Below are 20536 nucleotides of genomic sequence, written 5' to 3'. Positions count from 1 at the left end.
CCAACAGGTCTTTTAAAAAAAAACCCACATGACCTCGGTTCTTGCACTGAGTCATTTTGGAGACCAGTTGAAACAGAGCCCTGAGCAATTCTCTAACATCAACAGCAGGTTGCATTACTCAAAGCGGACTGGATTCTAACTACAACAATCATGTAACCCCCTCATCTCACCTCCATTTTTTTTCCCCTCTTCTGTTTTTAAGACAAGACACAATCCGGTGACCTCCAACAAGTAGCCAGTCTTAACTACACGGACTCCTGTATTTCTCAGAACTACTCTGGTTTGTGTGCAGATTAGTTCTAACACACGCTATATGCACATGGAATGCTCTACTGCTAATGCAAATTACTTTGCATGTAAACACAAAATGCAGGTGGGCCAAACCACTAACTGCCCAATTCACAAGCACAGACTTCATACTCTCAAGCTTCTACATGCATATTAATTTCAATGCACTGAAATGTAAAACCCCTTTAAGAAACGTGCCTCAAATCTAAATGTTCGCATTCATGAGTCACTAGAAAGCGAAATTAAATTCTAGGTCGTTCTTAATCCCATGTTTCACTATGAAATCACGGTCATATAACTTTAATAAAGCTATGCCTGCCCAGCACATCTCTTCCTGCACAGCAATGTCCATCTGGAGCGTGACAAAATACAACCTCCATCCACCACAACTGCATGGCCAAATTTCCTCAGAGAGGATGCAAACCAGCAGTATTCCCAGCTCAGTGTGTTTTCATGAAGTGAGTAGCGAGCTTCATCACAGCTGTGCCAAAGTCACTGTGTCCACAAAAAGAAATGCTTCACTGGGTTTGTATCCTGCTACAGTCTCTCTCACGGAGATATGAAAATGCAATTTCACTATAAAAATAAATACAGTGGAGTGAATAATTTCTTGCACTGGGCACATGGCCATCTAATTTCATTGCTTCCAAAAAGCCACTGTACTAAGACCTAGGAAGCAGACAGTGTGTGGACTGCAGGACCCTGCTTCTCTAGCTCTTTCTCATTTACCTCAGCTTTCCCATGGAGAGCAAGGGTTGCAGTATGGTGTCTGTGCCTCCCAGATGCTGAGCACCCTTTCTCAACAGGTAAGGGCAGGGGCACCTCCCTACACCAGTGCAAGATCTGTAAGGAGGCCTTGCAGTGGCAGCCAAGGCTGGGAAAGAGGGTTGAACATCACCTTGAACTGTGATGAAGGAAGAGGTAAATCATCAACATGCATCCTCAAAGTAAAACAGAGTCCTGTGTGGTTTCAGGAGGAGCAGCACAACTCCTAGTCTTTCCCTTTCATAGAACAGAACTACTTTGCACCAGCTTTTTACAGGAAAGGCATTCACAAGAAGAGATTTTGCCAATACCTGGAGTTTTGTGTTTTACAAAGCTAGCAAAATCCAGTCAAAAGACTGGCAGAAAGCGTATGAGCACCATTCAAATTAAATTTATTTACATTATGTACTTCTGATACAAAGCACCAGCTACCAAATACATCACCCAATAATTCAAAGAAACCTAATAAGCAGTTTGAGATTCCAGGCAGTCCGCTGAAATTGCTACTCCTACAAACCTCTTTCTTCTTGATTTTTGGCTACAGAAGGTAACATGCCAGCAATCTATCTTAGAACAGAAGCTGATGAAATGGTGGCATTTACAAAAAAAAAAAAAAAAAAGGCAATACAATACAGTTCATGAACCTGTGTACTTACCAAATGAACCTGTTTAGCAATTTGCTTTTACGGAGCACTAAAAAAAACGCAACTTGATTTCTTCTCTTTATGATTTTTGTGACTTCAGACCTTTTCCTCTTCAGCTAAGGGCTAGATGACTCCCAGTTTTCATTTTGAGAATATTCAAGGTCCAGATAGCCTAAACACATGTATCCTGACACACACAGACTAATCTCCACTTCCCAGGTGCAGTACAACCAAACCACAGTTCTGTTTTCAGATGAAGTTGATCTTCAAAAGCTTTAAAAATGTAGTGAAATAAAGCCAGCAATAAATTTGGGATTGCCTTGAGGGGGAATAGGAGTGGTCAGTCCTCTTTGTACTTATGTCCAAATGTTGACAGTTTTGTGGTTTTCTCCTTTTTTTCTTTTGCAGTAAAGCTCAGCTGGTTTAAACAATTGCCTTTAATGTTCACCAACACAGGAGAAAAGAGGAAGAGCTGATGCAAGAGCTCTTCCTCTTTTCCTTTTGGACAATTCTGAACTTTCAGTGCTCTGGCATGTAGGTTTCTGCCTGCTTGGAGCTTCAAATAGAAAATACTCATTAGATCCACTGGAGGTCATGAAACGCTGTCAGAAATCAGATGGAGATAAGATGCAGTAAAGAAGCAGAACAATCAAACCCCCAAACTACCTGCTCCCTTATATTACTTTTCTTTTTTCTTGCCTGAAAATCTTGCCACAATCGGAAAAGTGGCAAGAAAAGAAAATGTTACTGTGATCATAGAATAATTACTTAAACCAGGTTTTGAAAGTACAGTCAAGGACTTCCCTCTCTTGGAAGAAACCCATTTCACACAAATTAGTCCAGAATTTCTGTCATGTGTGGCAGTACTTAAACACTCAAAACCAGTTTCATCCACCTAGACAACTGCATGCATCCCTTTCACTGAACAAGCAAGCCATGCTGAAATATAAAAGTATCTGCACCTTACCAAGGTTGATTTTACAAAAGGGGGAAGCTGATACATCTCAAAAGTGCACAGCACATCACACCCATGACTTCAGACCCTCTTAAGGCAGTTTTAAGGCTTTTGTTTAGACACGTGTCATGAAGGAAATGGAGACGAGAGGCGCCCAAACTGTGATGCAGGTCAGGACACTCAAAGTGCATTGCACACTTCAAAACTAAGAGTTGCCACCATCTGTAATTAATAGCAAAAAAAAAAATTTGCTAATTAATAGCAAGAAAAAAAAAAAAAAAAAAAAAAAAGGTGAGCCAATGAGCTGAAAGAAAATTAATTGGATACAGCTATTCAATACCCTAGACTAGATTTACATGAACAGCAACTGTGCTGTAAGTTAGAAAAAGATATGCAGGGGCAAGAAAGTGGAAAATTAGGCCTATGTTTATGTACCACCAGAGTACAAAGTGGAATAACTTGCAAAGTTACTGCAAGTTGTTAAATGCATCTTTTTCATACAAGTAAATTTACATAAATCATTGATTTTTTTACTGGCCTATTTTTGGTAAGTCAAAAACATCCATATATTTGGTTTTTTTTTTTTTCCATACATACATGTGTGAATGCTCATACAAAACATTTTATTCAATCTTTTACTTTTTTCATTTTGCCACCAAAAGAAAAAAAGAAGAAAGAGGGTTAGAGAGGGAAGCAGAGAAGAGGGATCTTTTTGTATTTTGCTTTTAAATTAAAACAATAGGTGAAGTATTTTTCTTTTCATGGAAATTTTCTGGTTTGGGAAAAAGCATTTTCCATTTGATTAATTCAGTCGACTAAGCATGTGACAAATACCAAGAACAAATAGTTTTGGACCAAAGAGCCTTGCCCTTTGATTTCAGCTATTTTTAAAAAATGGGTATTTCTATACAAAGAAAGCCAACCATCAGTTCTAAACAGACATTCAGAGGACACAAAAATCAGATCCCCCTGCACTACGCTGCTGATCCACAGCACAGAGGAGCATCTAAGCCTCTGTGGACCACATGCCACAGCCCCTTTGTTCCCATTTGAGAGCACAGGCCACAATTAGCATTTTCCAGCTTCTCCTCCCCACTGCCACTGTGGAACAATTAAGAGTACGAATGAAGGTCTGAGCAGCAGCCTTCATAAATTACACACACACAGAGATCCTTCTGTTTGAACCAATCTTCCACAGGTCTCTAATGAGAGCCATGAACACCATCTACTAATCATCTCATCAGTAATGCAAATAACCATCTTGACCTCCCATCAAGTCTCTCTCCAGCTTAAAACACTGTGCCCTCAGACTGCACAGCCCTGAGTGCCAAAGCTGCCACGTCCCACTGAAAGAACCTCGGCATGACAATGCTCAGTACATCACACAGCCTGCTGAGCACAGCCACACACCAGGAGCCAAAGCAAACCCTCAGCCACCCTAAGGGCTCACAGGTCACTGCCCCTGGCTCTGCACGCCCCAAACACCCAGGTATTGCAAAAGCAGGGATCTCACAGAGGACACCTTGTTCATCTTAACATCTCGTTCAGCTTACACATCTTACACAACACATCTTCAGGCTCCCTAAAACAAAACACTGAATAGGCAACACAGCACTGGCCTGGCGAAGAATGCCTACAGCACTGGCCTGGCAAATCAAAATGGAAACATGGCCCCCAGAGACATCACAACCTGCTCTAGGGATGCCACACCAGTGCTGTTGTCCTGGGCAAACCTCAGGCTCATGCTATGCCCACAGGCCTATCTCCATCCCCACCTCCTGCTGCTGAATCCTGGTGCAGCAGCAGACCCCTGATCCTGGTGCATCATTTGCCATTCCTAAGACTGCGGATGGACCCTGTTAGAGCACTTTGAAATCAAAATGAAAAGAAAGGCATTCTTCTGTGAAACATCATTATGACCCTGCCAGCGAAGTGTGAATTGCAAGAGCTTCCAAAATAAAAATAAATGTATTTGTATTAGTCCCTTACCCTTGGCATCAGGCCCATACTGCCAGTTCTCATAACATTTACAGGGAAACTGGCATACACAACAGTGCAGCAGACAAAAGGAAATTCTGTGAGAATCAGATCAAAACATACCAAGCAGGGCTTGATATCACAAAAGCAAAGACAAGCTTCACCTGGACAAGCAACTTGTAGCTGTAGTCACTGATGTTAACAGATCTACCATGGCAGAAGGAAGGAAACAGGCTCCCAAGCATCAGCAAAATAGCGTTTTTCAGGTTTTATTTTAAATAAATAGATTTGGAAAGTATTGCTAAGGGGGGAAAAAAGCTTATAGGATTTAAATATTCCAAACAATAGTGCCAGCACTTCAGCACCCCTGGTCCTGCTGTGGCGCATCTCAGCCCCCTCCAGCAGTTCCCTACCCCACTGGAAGGAGAATTGCTGGGCTTCCAGTGCCAGTCTCAGCAAATTTCTACTTTCTAAGCAGCAAGCATCTGTACAGGAGAAACGCTCCTATCAGCACTACCAGCTGTGCCCACAGCACAAACAGCACAAGCACATACACTGCAAAATCTCCCTGTTTGCGTGCATGTAAACAGTGCACTTCTGGAAAGGCAGAGAGAGTGTTTTCAGAGTAAACACTGCAAAGATTTTGTGTCCTTAAGGATGTCAGAAAGCTGCTCTGATCCACTGCTCATCTTACCCACTTACAGCCTGCTCAGCTAAGGCGCCTCTGGAGCTCACAGGGATCACGACCACATCTCACAAGCCTGTTTTCCCCCCCTTGTGAGAATGGGATGAACTTCTCCTCTTACAGCAGTCCAGCTACCCTGCCTAATGTTACCTTACAGACATGAAAATACCAACCAGCTCCAGAGCAGGAAACAAAGCCAGAATTCTAAACGAAGCCTAAATCTAAACCTCACCACTGCCATCCTAGTGGTGAGGTTCGGAACCAATTTCTAAACCTCACCACTACTATGGCAGCTGCTGCCCCATGAGGTTAAGGAGGGAGAAATGGGGGAGGCTCCTCACTGCCCAGCTGGATCCATTAAATACTTACAAAGGCATGAGAGAGATGGATGGAATACACATGCTAAAGCATCGAGGCAGAAGACCATCTCCACCCCAAATTATTCATTTTCAGAAACAGAGCAGCCCTCCAAGACCCTGAGGATACCTTCACTTACGCAACTCCAGCTGTAGCTGATGGAAAAGAATGTTTGTTTGATGAAGATGCCAGGACTCAGACTGGGACTTTAATTTAAAGAGCCCATTTCTGAAAGGTGTCCCATTCGCAGCTTTTGACTTAGGAGAAAGCAAGAGGAGGCAAACAAAAAGACTGATGCTTTCTTCTCTTAACCACCTACACAAGTACTTTTTCAAAACATGCAGAATTACAGCAAGCTTTGTTTGAATTAAGGAGCCTGTGGGGAGAAGTTCTCAGACACAGAGGAAAGAATAGCTAGGAAAAATACTACAAAAAAACTGGTTTATTTAAAGCCTGAAGAAAAATGAAACTTAGAAGAGAGTGTTTTGGTCCAATCCTGGATGAAGCATACTCAAGCAAAACACCTGTCCAGAAGAAAACCTCATGCAGCACACAACTGCTACTTGCAGGCTGAGCAGGAGGGCTTCATCAGCTGAAAAAGAACCTCCCTCAGGTTAAAGGCCAGCACTGCTGGTCACCCACAAGCCAGACAGCTCCATCATCCTCACTCCTTTCCACGGGGATGAAGGGCACACAGAGGAAATTACAAGTCCAGAACCTGGGTACCCCTTACAGGCTTGAGCGCCTTGACACCACAGGTGTTTGCAGGAGCCTCTTTTTTCTCTAGCTGCATCAGGACAGTAGTTCAGATCTGATTTTCTGTCTAGACACAGCACACTATCACTCAGGACAAGTGAAGAAGACTGAGAGCAGCAGAGTGTGGAAAACAGACTGAACCAATCTTTTTCCTTCTTTAAAAACAGTACAGTGTGCAGTCCACATCAACATCCTCACAAAAATGCTTGATCTGTCCTGCACCTCAGAAACTGGCTGCTGAAAACAATCCAGAATACAATTAAAACATAGATTCTGTTAACTTTCACTTCCCTCTGCAATTTTGTAATCGTCTCATCCATCAATTTTGAAAGAACATTAATAGTGGCATCAGCTGGCTCTCCACCTCCTCTGCTGAGCCAGCTTTTTCCAAGCCCTGTCCCTGCCTCTCAGCATCTGACCACAGATGCTGTGAGGAAGAGGAGAGGAGAGAAGCAAACCAGGGGTAGAGAGGGGCCACCAGGGCTCACCTAACATGGGGGCCACCCCACAGAGGCACTGCTTCTTTCCCAGGGGAGCTATGGCAACTTACAGTGCCTGAAGGTCTGCTTAAACACGCTTACTTCAAAAGAAAACCACACTCACAAAATACAGAGAACAAGGTTCACTCCGGGATTAACTGAAGCCTATCCAAATCCTAGGCACACAGGCTCACCATCACCTTCCAAGCTGGAGATGTCTAGGCCAATAGTGTGCAGTGTTTTTTGATGTTTACTTTTCCCCCCAACAAAAGCTGTCCCCCACCTCCTAAAGATGTGTAGATGTCTCCATTGATACAAGCCATTTCTCCCAGTAACCTTCCATAGGTTTGACCAAGTCCCCGGAACCCCAAGAACTTTCAGGTAAGAGCTGAAGACCAGTCCCACGTTCCTGTTAATTGTCTCTCCTCAAATACATGAAGTTCAGTAATCAAATACTGGCTCTTGGACTAGCACACAGTGGCAATGCAAGGAGAAAAAACAACTGGTGCCAGTTTTTAGCATCTGGCTTATTAATTATTTTGTAAAGGTGTACAATCCTTTGAGTCATCTGAAACTTTTTAAGACACTCTGACATAATTTTATGAATCTAGTTTGACATGGTTTATAGTGATCATGGCCATGATTTATATTACAAATTCCCAAGAACACAAGTCTGACTTGTAAATTATTATCATCCCAACTGTTTTACTGCAGGTCAGCCTGGTCTGTTCCAAGACCAGATTTGTTGGCAAGCATATTTTCTTTGCTGGTACATAGACTTTTCCTCATCTAGTAAAATGAAACAAAAAAATGCCAAAGTACATAAAGAAAGGCTATTGTTATGCTCATTTAAGCACAATCAGAAATTGTCTACTTCATCCTCTCTTGCTGCTGCGTGAGGTTGGGATTAACCACCTCCCTTTCCCTGAATAAAGATGTAGAAAGAGACTCACTGTAAATTGGTCAGAAGACAGAAGTGCAGACATCTAATGACTTGCTGGAAGAACAGACATCACTTTTCTGGAAAGTGGCCAAGTTCACCAACTTGCATTTCAGCTGGAAGCTCAGCCTCTAGAACCTGCATGCTCTTTCTTGCACTATCATGTTACTAATCATCTCCAGAAAATAAAAAAAGCAGGAGCAACTAGTGTTCTCACCACAAACTGTTGCAATTTCAGTAAATTCAACCCCATAGAAGGTAGGTGACATCAAGCAAGACTGCATACAACAAAACACTGAGGAACAGGGTGTAACACAGCATATTCTTTAGATATAAGGCACAAATAGAATCAGCCTAAAGCAGCCATTTCCCCACTGCGTGATCTCAAAGTATCCCATAGTAATTGCACTGGTCTAAAAGTAAGGATCCTCTAAAATGCTCCAAAGGCATTGGGCTGGCCTTCACCTACAGTCTGAACAAGCAAAAATTACAGATCTACACCAGAATCAAGATTGTACACAGCCCTACCAGGCTATCTGGGACCTCTGGAAAATGGTAAGTGGCACCAGAAACTAAAGTGATGTTACCCAAGAACATGGAGAGAAGCAGATGGCATTTGTTAGGGGAACACAGATACAGAGGAGGAAAGGAGGGAGGACTGGGGAGGGCAAGTTTTAAGGGGATGACTAGGCTGCCACATAGTGAAGAGCAGAACAGACACAGGCAAGTCAGAGAGGACTTGGGAAGAACCAGAACTCTGCCTACTCCATCCTTAACTGGGATCTGAGGATATCGAGACTCTGGGCTGCAAGTAAGTAATCCTCAGTAATCTGAGGATATCCAGACTCTGCCCCAGTAGAGCACCAGACAACCTGCTGAGCATGTCATCCCCCTCCAGCCGCTGACCACCATCCACAGCCAAACAGTGCTTCCTCACCAGGCCCTCACCTCATGGCTTAGAAATTAATGCTACATCCCAAGGGTCTGTGCTCTCTGAATGACTCAGGCCACTGAAGATTCATATGACAAGGCCTAATTTTTATTTATTTCCTGCTTTTCCCTTTGTACAGTCATAAAATTACATTTAAACCTAGCTATGTTATTTTTAATACAAAGACTGCAAACTTGATCACTTCAAAATTAGAGAGTATCATAATGAAGATTTCCCATACAACCTTCACCCAGCCTCTGTGTACATCTGCACTGACTCTGTTTCCAATCCAATGATCACAAACCATTTGAGCTCTGGAAACAAACTGCTTTCAAAAAAAGGCAGTACAGCTGTGTGATAAAAGTAACAGCTGTCCCTCAAACCCTGCCTCACTCAGTGAGGGTCAGGAACATTAGTGAACAAAGCAACACAGGAAGAGAAAACAACCTTGCTTGAGGAAGTTGAACATATCACCTGCAGGTAGGAATCACCTCCTTCTTGGCTCCACACTCAACCTTTTTTTTAAGAAGCTCAGCAAGCCCCTGAAACGAGTTTTCTTCTTCAGGTGACCCGTAGAGGGGCAGTTCCACTCTCAAGTCAAGGCATTTAGGGACAATCTACAGACACCAGCAACTGAGGTCAGCTGTCCTTGTGCTTCCAGCAGATGAACTGCAACTTTGTGCCAGGTACTCTGGGATGAGGGAAAAATAAAATCATACTCAAGTACCTCTTTGTCACAGCCAAAATTGAAGGTGTTTCAATCACCTGAGATGGGTTTGCTCTTTGACTTCATTGCTCAACTATGAAAACAAAGACAGTATGTGTACCTGATACACTGCAAGAATAACTTCCTCACCTGAGAAAGCCCTCCAGGAAGGAATTAGCAATTGTTCAGTTCAAAGCCTGGGTAGGGTGTAAAATAAATAGATGTAGGGACGCATGGAGAAAGTAAATGTGGGGAAGAGAAAATGAATTATGCAGCAATTACCTATCCAGTGAAAAAGGGACTCTGTGAAAGGGAAAAAATGATGCAATTACAGAATTAAAGATTGTATCATAATGCAGATGCAAAGGGGAGTTCTGCAACATTAGTCCTGGAACTTCATTGCTTTTGTCCGCCTGATTTTGCAACCCCATTGTTCTCCTGATGTCATTATTTTGCAAGCAATTGAAATGCAACACAATTATGTGATCATATGTTTACATCTTTTCATCATTAATAACATGTGGAACAACCGGCAGCCTCTACTCCCAACATGAGGAATGCCTCCAGCAGATGGCTGTGAACAACTCCTTTTCTTCCTCCTTTATCTGAGGTAAAGAACAGGGAGAAGAAAGGGAGCTTTTATGCTTCAATTCCATGCACAAACATTTGGGGATTTGGGGGTTGTTTCACAGGAAGAAACCAAGACCAATATCAATCACCTACTCTGAAACTGATTGTCACAAATCAGATTTTATGAACAGACACACTGAGCACTGATGTGCTTTGCCCAAGGTCAGAAGGAAAGCTCCCAAGGCCTGGATCCCAAATGACCCCACTAACAGCCTTCTGCCCAAGCTACTGAATCCCTCCTAGCTCCACAATAAAACTTGCTTAAGTGTAATCATTGTTCCTAACTGCAGGTCAGTAAAGAAGCCCATTATCTGTTTCTGGCTGTGTTTCTGTGTTTGTTGGTAGATGGTAGATGGTTTGTTGGTAGATGCAGTCAATGACTTCAGGGAGAGCATCATATAAAATACAACCAGCAAGCAAACATTACAGTTCCATGTGTTCATCCTAGATGATAATTGTTATATTGGGTCTTTTAAGTAAATTACCCTGCATATCTCCAACTTCAGGCCAATTGCCAACATATTCCTCAGTGTCTGGATCACCCCTGCTTTGTGGGGGAAAGCAGCTGCAGTAGCAACAACCTAACTGGTTTTATTTGCAGATGGTATTAGCTGGCAAGAGGCAGTGTGTCTGACAGCATGCTTACCACAGAGTGTCCTATGCATGCTTCTTAAAGTCTTATTTGCCTTTGTATGTCCCCAATTGCAAACACACACCCAGCCTTTCTTTTAAGTAGTACTTTCACCTTGTCTGTGGGGTGCTGGCAGCTACTACCACAAGCTTTACACGATCTTGTGCACCTAACAAAGCAAGTTTTACTTCTATCTTTCCCCACCCTCAGAGAGCAGAGCTTGCAAAACCTGGAGCTATCAAGTCCCAGAGGGGCAGTCAGTCAGAGCCTGCAGTGTCCCAGGCACTCAGGTCATACCAGCTCTTCTCAGTGCACATCTTCTGGAAAAGTTCCAACATGGAAAAGTCCACTGTGGTAATGGAAACATTGCAATCCTTCCCTCTTGGCATGCAACCTGCTCAGTCCAGTTTAAAAGCTAACAGAGAAAGCACTGCACCATCCCTAAATGTGTACAGGTAGCACAACACATCTAACGAGAACAGGCAAAGATAACACCACAGCCATGTTTACCCCACATCTGCCTACTTCGGGATTTCTGACACAGAAGCCTGGTCAGCTGGCACCTTCAGAGGAGGGACCTGCAGTGCCTTGTCCAAGCCCAAGAGCTCATTCTTACCTACCACAGTCATCTACCATGCCAAACTACCAGTGGTCAGAGATGATGTCCACGGAGGGGAAAAGAAGGGAAGCAAGAGATGTTCTGCTTCACTAAGTAATGTATCCCTAACAGTGTAGAGAATCACACTTGGATGCCAGAGATGCCCAGGCAGATTTTTTTGGTGGGGTAAGGGAATAGCATTTTGCCTCACTGGCATGACTTAGTGCCCCAGATCCTCTGTAAACCATGATGAAGAACCACTACACAGCTCCTCCCTTCACCTCACCTTGACAGAAGCATCTGATTTTACCTAGATCTATATGGGTGTTTGAGATTTACCATGGCTCTCTAAGGTGTCACATAATATTTTGACATTAGAGCCTGACACTGGTGATCTCTGCTGTGCTCTATGCCCCAGGACAACAGATATGCATTGTCTGATAAGCAACAGCAACAAAAAGGGTATCAAAATGCACACTGGGCAAGGAATTGCATGTGCATCCCATAAACTTGACACCTCTGACACTTCTATTTCTACTGTCAATGCTTGTCTTTTCCTTCAGTCCAAGTCTGGAAGAAATGTGCTCACCTCCACATCCAGCACAGCTATACTGTCTGGCACAGACACAGCCTGGGTGAGGGTGAGTCTGCTTTTCTCAGTACAATGGTGTCCAGATTTCAGAGGCAGACCCCTCAAGACAGCCATGCCAAACCAGCTGCATTGCATCTATACTGGGATGTTCAGCCACACACAAGCATATCCCCAACATTTCACAGAAGCATCAAATGCACACCTACCTAAAGTAACTCTGGGGAGAGAGAGGGCTGTGTGAGAATCCATGACTACATTCACTCACAGAAGTGACTTTGGGAGAAACATACAGCACTGAATGTTATCAGTGTCAAATTACCACTGAATTCAACAGGATGGCGCCAGATTATCACATTGCCGTTGCACATGTGTGAGTTTGCCAATGCACACACACCTCTGCTAAGTCCTGCCCAGTGTGCACATTCCCATCTGCTCCAACGCTTACCTCCCAAGGTGTCCTGGAGGTCAGAGGAAGGCGGGCTTGTCCAAGCTGTGGCTGTCAGCCCACAAAGCTTTCCCAAATCTCAGGTGGCTTTAGCTTGACAAACCAAAGCGTAGCCATGCTGCAAGGAAGAGTAACAAACAGGACTCATCTGGTGGGACATCTCTGTCCTCTCTCTCCTGCCCCTGCAGCTCCATTCAAAATGCTGCCTCACATCCACCCTGCCCTGGACACCACACACACCCTGCAAACTGGCCAGGGCTGCAGAGGTGCTGCATGTCTGACCACCACACATGCAATGCCTGGCTGGGCAGCCACTATCAGGCAGAACAGAGAGCAGTTGTAAGCAGTCTAGTTTTCATCAGAGAGAGCACTGCTTCAAAGATTTCCTAGCCACCCACGACTCTTAACAAACACAAGTGGGAAATTAGCGATCTTCCAGACTGCCAACCATTGGTGCAATCTGGTTGAAACTGGCCAAAGAGGAGATAAACAGCACTCATTTCCTGGGGAAACTAAGTTAAAATGAAATAAAATAAAACCAGATGAAAACTATGATGTTTGATTAGTGGTGTTCCCACGTTCTGCTACATCCCAAAAAACAACGCCTTGCTCAACCCAGCCTGTTAGCTGCAAAGCACACAATGCAGTTCGGCTCTGTAACTACCCAGATGTTACACATCTGGAGCAGGAAGGGGCAAATGTCAAGCTTATTTACATCTGAGGGGTGTTCTGAAGGGGTAATTTCTGCAGCAGAAAAAGAGAGCAAGGGGATTGGCATCAGAAAGTGGTGAAATGCTTTGTCAGGGCTGAAGGGCTGTTACTCAGATCTCAGTGTGAAAGTAGCTCTCTTTCACAACCCTGCAAATTAATTCATCCGGAGACCTCAGCATCCTTGTCCTTGCCACCCCCAGTGTCCCTTAACCCATGCTGTCGGTGCTTGGCCACCATCACTGCCTTTAAGGCAGGGGGCAGCTCTGCTGCAGTCAGACCAGCAAATGCTGAGCCCTGGCCAGTCCCGGCCCCAGGGAGAGGCTGCACTGATGAGGGCTGGGAGGGTTTCCTTTAACCCCGCTCTGTGTGACAGATCATGCTACAGAGCTGCATCAGTTCCAAGGACTCCTCTGCTCCCTTTGCAGAGCACAGCAGGAGGAAACAGCAGCGACAAAGCCAGAAGGCAACTCCAGACAGACTCAGAAACAGCTGTGGAATTCCTCTGAAGAGCTGCTTTCTGTAAGGGGAGGAAAGCCCAGCCTTCCATCTGAGTTCCAGCCCACCCACCCACCGGATAGAGGCAAAGCATAAGAACAGGAGAAAATTTAAGGCATGCCAAGATCCCAGGCTCTGGAAATTAGTTTCCCACATGCTCCACAAAAAGAGCACTCACACCCAAAATCTGCTGCTTTGAACTTGGATTGCACACCATTTACTCAGCTGAATAACCACACTCAAGTCAGTGACATTACTTGCCTGAATATCTTCTTCTTGGGGTACGGAAGGGAGCTGCAGAACTGGCTGACAAATAAACACAGGTATAAAAAAGGCAGCATAAGGACAATCTTAGAAAATCTGGAGCCCCAGGCCAAGCCCCAAAGTCAACAGCCATGTGGTCACAACCACAAAACACCAGGTCTTTGGCAGAGTCATGTCAACTGATTAGGGCATCACCTACATCCATTCATACCACTAGACCTGTATCCTCCAGGCCCCATCAACTGATTGAGGTCACAGTCTGAAAAATACTTCACTGACTTAGAAAACTAAATTCTGCTCAAAAGGATGGCTTGAGCATTTAGGAGTATAAGCTTCATTAGCTTCCAGCAAGACTTCAAGCCCCGAGCACAAACTAATGCTCCATAAAACTCCAGCAGAGAAGCACCACTGCTCCTACTCTGCCAGTACTGGTCCCAAGTACAGTCAGCTGTTCTGCAGGGAACCCAAACATGATATGCCATTTGCTCTCAGCCCCATGCAGGAAAAACAACGTGCAGCTGACACCCTGGAAAGGCAGCCCTGAGCTTGAAATCTCCACAGCCAAGCTTGCTTTCAAGAATCCCTCTAATTTCACTGGGGCAACTCACATGACTGAAGTTAAACCTGTGCTGAAGCCTCCTCGGACTGCAGCTGATGGAGTTTCTGATCTAGTTCATCGCGGGGTCAAGGTGAGAACCCTGAACTGAAGCCAAGAGCAGGTATGATAAAATCACGTCCATGGATTTTGGCAAAGCTGAAGGACCAAATGAGTCCCTCAGGGAAGGATGACCAGCACTCAGAAGCATCTACCTGCCCATTCCCTGGGTCTTTGGATGAGAGGCTCATTCCGAGAGCTTGCATTTCCACGTACGATTTAAACCACTACATTAAGGTCAAAATAATATTTATCATCTTCCTGGCATTTCTAATCTGGATATCTCACACAGCACTGTCCAGTACTCCCAAGAACACTTCATAACATGTATATAAAACTTACATCAGGTGTGTTTCAACCAACTTTCTTCTCCTCAGAAAAGTAACAAAAAACAAGTATAATTTTCATTTGTTTTCACATACCTGGCCAGCTGGCCAAACCCTCTCAGAGACCTCACAGCTTCGAGACAGAGGCTTGGGCTCTTTAACTGTACTGTCAGCCTTTGCATAGTGGGAATTTTCCACAGAGCCCCATCCCATGGGCAGGCCAGTGACACGGCCAGCAGCAGCACAGGGCTGTCCCAGCTTTGCACCCCTTTGCACCCCCAGGACTACTTTTACACTCCACCTGTCACACAACTAGTAAGAAGCTGAAATCCAGCCACACAGTGTTACATAGCCAAGAACAGAGTTTTCTGCAGAGGGTTTTTTTTTCCTAGATTGCTATTGTTGTCATCCCATAGGCTCCACATCAGGGCAGACTCGCTGGGCATTTCCAAAAGGCCTGTGGTACAGAAGGGCTGAGAACAGAACCTTTGTACACATCCTAAGTTGAAAGGCTACAAATAATTTCCAACAGCCTAAATCAGACAAAAAATCTAAGTAAACCTGTATCAAAAGCTCTCTAAAACGTGCTAGCTGAAAACAAAAAATAAAAGCAAACAACAACAAACCACGGACCATGTCGATGAGGAGGAGGAAGAGTTTCAGTGAGCAAGCAAGAGGAATTACTATGTTTGCAGTTCAATTAATGGGATTTATCAAAAGCCTGTTTGCTTTATTTCTTTTGTAGGACACCTATTACACAAACCCGCACTCTCAATGCCCGGCCGGCTGGCACCCTGGCGCACATCTCTTAGGTGTATCCCCATTTCAGGGGAGGCAGAGCCGCTCCCGGAGCAGTCAGTCCCTCCACCGGACGGCGCACGGGAACAAAGCGCTGGGGGACGGACACCGACAGGTCCGTAAATCACATTTCTGGCAGCTCGACCTCAGCCGGGTCGGCATCTACCGCCGTGAGGAACTCGGATCCCACCTGGGCAGGGGGCTTCGCGCCTCGCCTCCAGGCTGCTTAAAAACAATAATTAAAGCCTTTTTCTAAAAGCCCGGCGAGATGTGCGGCACTCACTGACAGCACCCGAGTTGCCGCGTATCTCCTCCGCTAACTGCCGGCGTAAGGAAGGGAAATCAACCCAAGGAAAAAACCAAAACAGACCAACGCAAAAGCACCACCGACCCTCCCGCTGGAACAAAGGACCCCAGCAAAGCCGTCCCTAAGTTATGTGGATTTACTTGCGCGCCGAGCACACGGGTAACCCTCCTCCGCGGGAACAGCCCCGTGCGCTGCGGGCGCGGCCCCGCCGGCTCCGAACTAACCTGGAGCCTGGGCTCCGCCGCCCTCGGGGCCGCTCACCTGCCCCTGCCCTGCCCCGGGCCCGCCCGGCGCTCCCGCTGCCCGCGGACACCGCACCCCAGCGCCGGGCCGGCCGGGCCGCTTACGAAACCCGCGTCTGCCCCTCGCCCGGGCGGGAGGGACACGGGAGGGAGGCGTGGCGGGGCATCCGCGCCCGCCGGGAGGAGGAGGAGGGAGAGCATCCCTCGCCGCCCCGGGAGAGCCGTGAGGGGAGCCCGGCCGGGCAGGGGCGCCCACTGACCTTGCCGCCATCCGCCGCCTCTGCTGCCGCCGCCGTGCCTGCCCGCGGGATGGAGCCCCGCGCCCGCCGCCGCAGCAGCAAACGGCGCCTTGGCCCCGGCAGCCGGCGCCGCCCCCCGTCCCCCCCGCCCCGCCGGGGTGCGGGGCCGAGCGAGGCGGGGCCGAGGCGCGGGGAGCGCCGGAGCCGCCCCGGACCCCGGAGCGCCACACCCGCCCCGCCCCGGCCGGGCCGGCAGCCGCTCTGAGGAGGGGGAGGCTGCGGACACCCCTGCCCTGCCCTGCCCTGCCCTGCCCTGCCCTGCCCTGCCCGCTGCCGCCCGGCCCCGCCAAGGGGAGACGGACGATGCAGCCTTTCAGGGCTGGGAAAGGGCTCTGCGGCTTTAAGCGGCAGCCGCCTGTGCCACCTGGGCCAAGGTGAGGACAGCCGCCCCTCAGCGCGCTCCCGGCGGGACACAGGGCCCTGCCCCGGCCCCGGAGCCGCTCCCGCTGGGGGCACCCCGCCCGGGCAGGCTCTCCCCATCAAGTGTCTTCAGCACCATCAGTCTCAGCTGGAGGCTTAGAGCTGTATTAGTAGTGCACATTAAAGTAATATGTACGTGTGGTGTGTTGTCTCACCACAGCAGACCCAGGGTCGGGTGAGGGAATAAGGCCTGGTTTTTATCCCCTGCACCAAGGCCTGTGCCGGCAGCAGAGCGCAGGACCACAGACTCCTTTCTGCTCTCCCTGCAGAGAAAACAATCCTATTTCCGTCAGTAATAGAAGAAAAAAATGCATATGTACCTCCTAGCGTCTCACATGGGATCAGTAATGCCAACAAGAGCTACAAATGGCAGCAGTAGGCAGGAGCCTTGCACTCCTCATTGCCTCATCCTTTTGCAGATCCAGTGTTTTTGGGGGCAAACCCTTCCAAGTGCTGTGAACACAGACCTGTAGGTTATCGAGGTGCCAGGTTTGTTTAGAACACCCTTCTCTTCACCATATCCTGTAGCTCCACACTGGAAGTCTTGCCTAGGAAGGAGTAAGACCTCTATAATCAGCTAAATAAATCATTTTCAGAAAATAAAATTCCTTTCCACCTTCTTCGCTGTACTGGGGCTATTTGCAGCACGAGGTCTCCAGCAAGCCAGGCTTACCACTGGGGAGAGTCTATAATGCATTCACTAGTACAACTCCAGGTTCTGCCATAAATATTTAAAACTCAATTACCATTCCCACAATGAACGTTTGAAGCAGATTTTTGTATCCCACAGTGCTTCTTGGTTCAAAACTTCCTAATGAAATAATTGAGATAACACGGGAGAAGTCAAATAAGTCAAATTTCAGCCATCAGTTTGAGTCTGGTTCCCCCTTCATGTCTGTCTCTGAAGTATTACTCACTACCACCTCTGACCTCTCACGATGTGTTTTACACCACAGGCATCATTTTAGCACATGCAGCTGACTTTCGCTTCTCTGTTGATCAGCTGGAAGGCCTGTGAAATATTTTGCCGATCTCCCCGTCCCCCCCTCCGTGTTGCCCAGCTGAGTAATCTGAAGAGCAAACATCCGATTGCTCCTTCTGAGGTGTCCCTTAAAGGAGCAGGGGCCTCTTGCCATCCTTCCCTCTGCTCCTGGGGATGGGCTGTGGCCGTGGCACCTGCTGTGACCCACATCTTCCCGCCGTGGCCACTCAAGGCTCTACAGATTTTGTTCAAAAAAAGCCTTTGAGATGATGGACAGGGGGGCTATACAGTTGGTTTTACAATTTAAGAAGATGCAGATGCCAAATTCACATCAGGTATCTGTGTAACACCCTGTCTTTGAAGAGACACACCAGGTTTGGGAGGCAAAATTCATTACATGTCTCTGTGTACCAAGTCCCTACCCTTCCCTAGGTAATTTTCCCCTTTCTTCCTCAGAAAACAAGTGGCATCTGGTGCCTACAGTCAGTGCTATGGTACCAGATCTCCATGGACTCAAGGGAGGAAAATGCATTACAAAATGGAACCAAATGTCCCTCCAACTCTGCACTGGTCAGCCCTGCTGCAAACGATGTCCACCAGTATGGGAGGGGGGCTGCACAGGTGTAGAAAAAGATCACACACCTGCCGAGAGGGATCTCGCAGTGCAGTGTTGAAGAGCGTTTACACAATGACTCGATATTGCTGTCGCTGCTGCTGTGATTGTATCATCAGAGCAGAGTTTAGCCAGCTCAGCTGAGAGCAGTTAACCCCGTACACTGCCATCCAGGATTAGCTGACAGCAAAGAATCGGGTGTTTCAGATCCTGTACGCAAACACAAGGTCCTGGTCTGGTGGGGCTACCGCAGATTTTAGCATCTGACTCCCTCTGCTGAACGGATTACATGCACAGCTCCTGGCAGAAGTGCTACCGGAGAGATGCAGCACATGAGGGGAACTGGAAAAGGTAATTACTCCCAGGAGGATCCCTGGATTGCCGCCATCGTCCCCCAGGCTGCACCTGGTAAGAGAAGAAAGAGTCTGTAAGTCTCCGGGGAGGGAATCGTGAAAAGTTCACAGTGATGGGCTTGGGAAGAAAAAAAGCAAGATAAATAGACTTAATCTTCAGATTGCTTCACATGGTTTATTTCGATAAAATTTTTCACTAGGAGACAGATTTGTAAAAGGCAGCAACTTCTTTGGTACTGCCCTTTTCAGTTCTTACCTGAATAAAAAAGGATCAAAAAGGTTCATCCAGTGCCAGAGGCATCGAAAGACAGAGGAAAGGACGCCCCTGCACTCTGCCATGCAAAGGCAGCTGTGCTCTTCTGCCCTTTGCTATTCTCTCACCAGTCTGGAGACTTTGTCTTTTCCCTGTCTGGATTCTTCTAACAATTTTTATAGCCCATCATATGTAACAGTCAATGAGAGCAAACTGCTATCAGACACACTCACTCAACCTTGCTCAGTACTGGGGAGGTGGGAACACATAGCATTCACAGAAATAATAGGAGCAATCGCTGCAAGTGCTGAGGTAGCACTGGGATATCATAACAAAAGTAGCTAACTCATGGTTTCTCCATTATGATCACCTAAGAGACCTTTAATACACAATATGTATGTAAGATCTTGGTGTCAAACTTTCAGTTCTAGGAATAAGTCACCAAATAATCATAAAACCGAATGGTTTTATGGGAGCTTGTGAGCATTTTTAAAATAATCAGCACATGGGGGATCCATTCCTTTTCATTTCTGAGTCAACACTGGAGGCTTAAATCATATTTCCAATGTTTATTCTGTTATTAAAAAAACTAGGAACTCTTTTCAGCCCAGTTTCCTGGAGAAACAAAGTTTGTATCACCTCACTGTGTATCCTCCTATCTTCCTGTTTTCTTTCAGCTGCTTTTGAAACAGTTGGCCATGCTGTCAGAGGAGAAGAAATCAGACAGTAATGTCCCTAATTTTTGATATTGTTTTATTAAATCATTAATGGGGCAAAGAAATCTTCTTTGAGGGAATGGGGTAAAGAAGCTTCTTTGAATCCTCCCCAAGCAAGAGGCAGAGAGAGTTCAGGACTTTTCCCTTCAGTCCAGCAGCCAGCAAGCACACATGCATGAGACCTCACCAAACTTCATAATATCCACTGCTCAGGTAACATCTTTCAGTGGTAAAAAATGAAGACTTCTATGATCTCAGAGCTCTGGGACTAAGGGGAGAAAATTACGTTGACCATTAAAATTGCTACTGAGTTAAGGCCTGTTAAATCCCACACCTTGCACAAAAGCTTCGCAGAAGGCTGTTGCCTAGAACTGTGAGACAAAAGTACAACCCATAGCGATTAAAAAAGCATCTATTGGTGGAAACAGCTTCAAGCCCCACTGATCACAGGTAATCATCACTTCTCATATTGATACCCGCTGATAAAATTACGATGAGCATTTTGGCTCATTGAAATCTGACAAGCTCATACACATTCCCTTGTTCTCTTCCATAAAACTCTGTTTTATTGCATGCTTTAAAAGTTTCAGCAGAGTGAGTATTTTTACAGGTCGCTAACCTGAAAACAGGCACGTAAAAAGGATGCATATTTGTGGTAACTCAATTTAATAAATTGCTGTGAAACCACTGTCTCCCTCTAAAAAGAAAAAAACTCCACCCTAA

General features: G+C 46.2%; 1 protein-coding gene and 1 long non-coding RNA gene across 3 annotated transcripts in view; one reads left to right on the top strand and one right to left on the bottom strand.

Annotated features, from left to right (window-relative positions):
* RNF152 (ring finger protein 152) overlaps positions 1 to 17115 on the bottom strand; it is a 40622-nt gene extending 23507 nt beyond the window's left edge. Inside the window, exon 1 of one of the 2 annotated variants that reach the window (XM_083865593.1) lies at positions 17052 to 17115. The gene's annotated coding sequence lies outside the window, so the exon portion shown is untranslated. Of the gene's footprint in view, positions 1 to 16437; positions 16494 to 17051 lie in introns of those variants that run through there. The other variant, XM_083865594.1, reaches the window with a different exon arrangement.
* The window catches only part of LOC310908529, a 470346-nt gene that overhangs the window by 404316 nt on the left and 45494 nt on the right, over positions 1 to 20536 (top strand). The window lies entirely within an intron of this gene.

Source organism: Zosterops lateralis (genome assembly GCF_965231275.1).
Source record: "Zosterops lateralis genome assembly, chromosome: 1".
NCBI lineage: Eukaryota > Metazoa > Chordata > Aves > Passeriformes > Zosteropidae > Zosterops > Zosterops lateralis.
The sequence above is the reverse complement of the archived record's forward strand: the minus strand, read 5'-3'. Positions and strand labels throughout refer to the sequence as shown.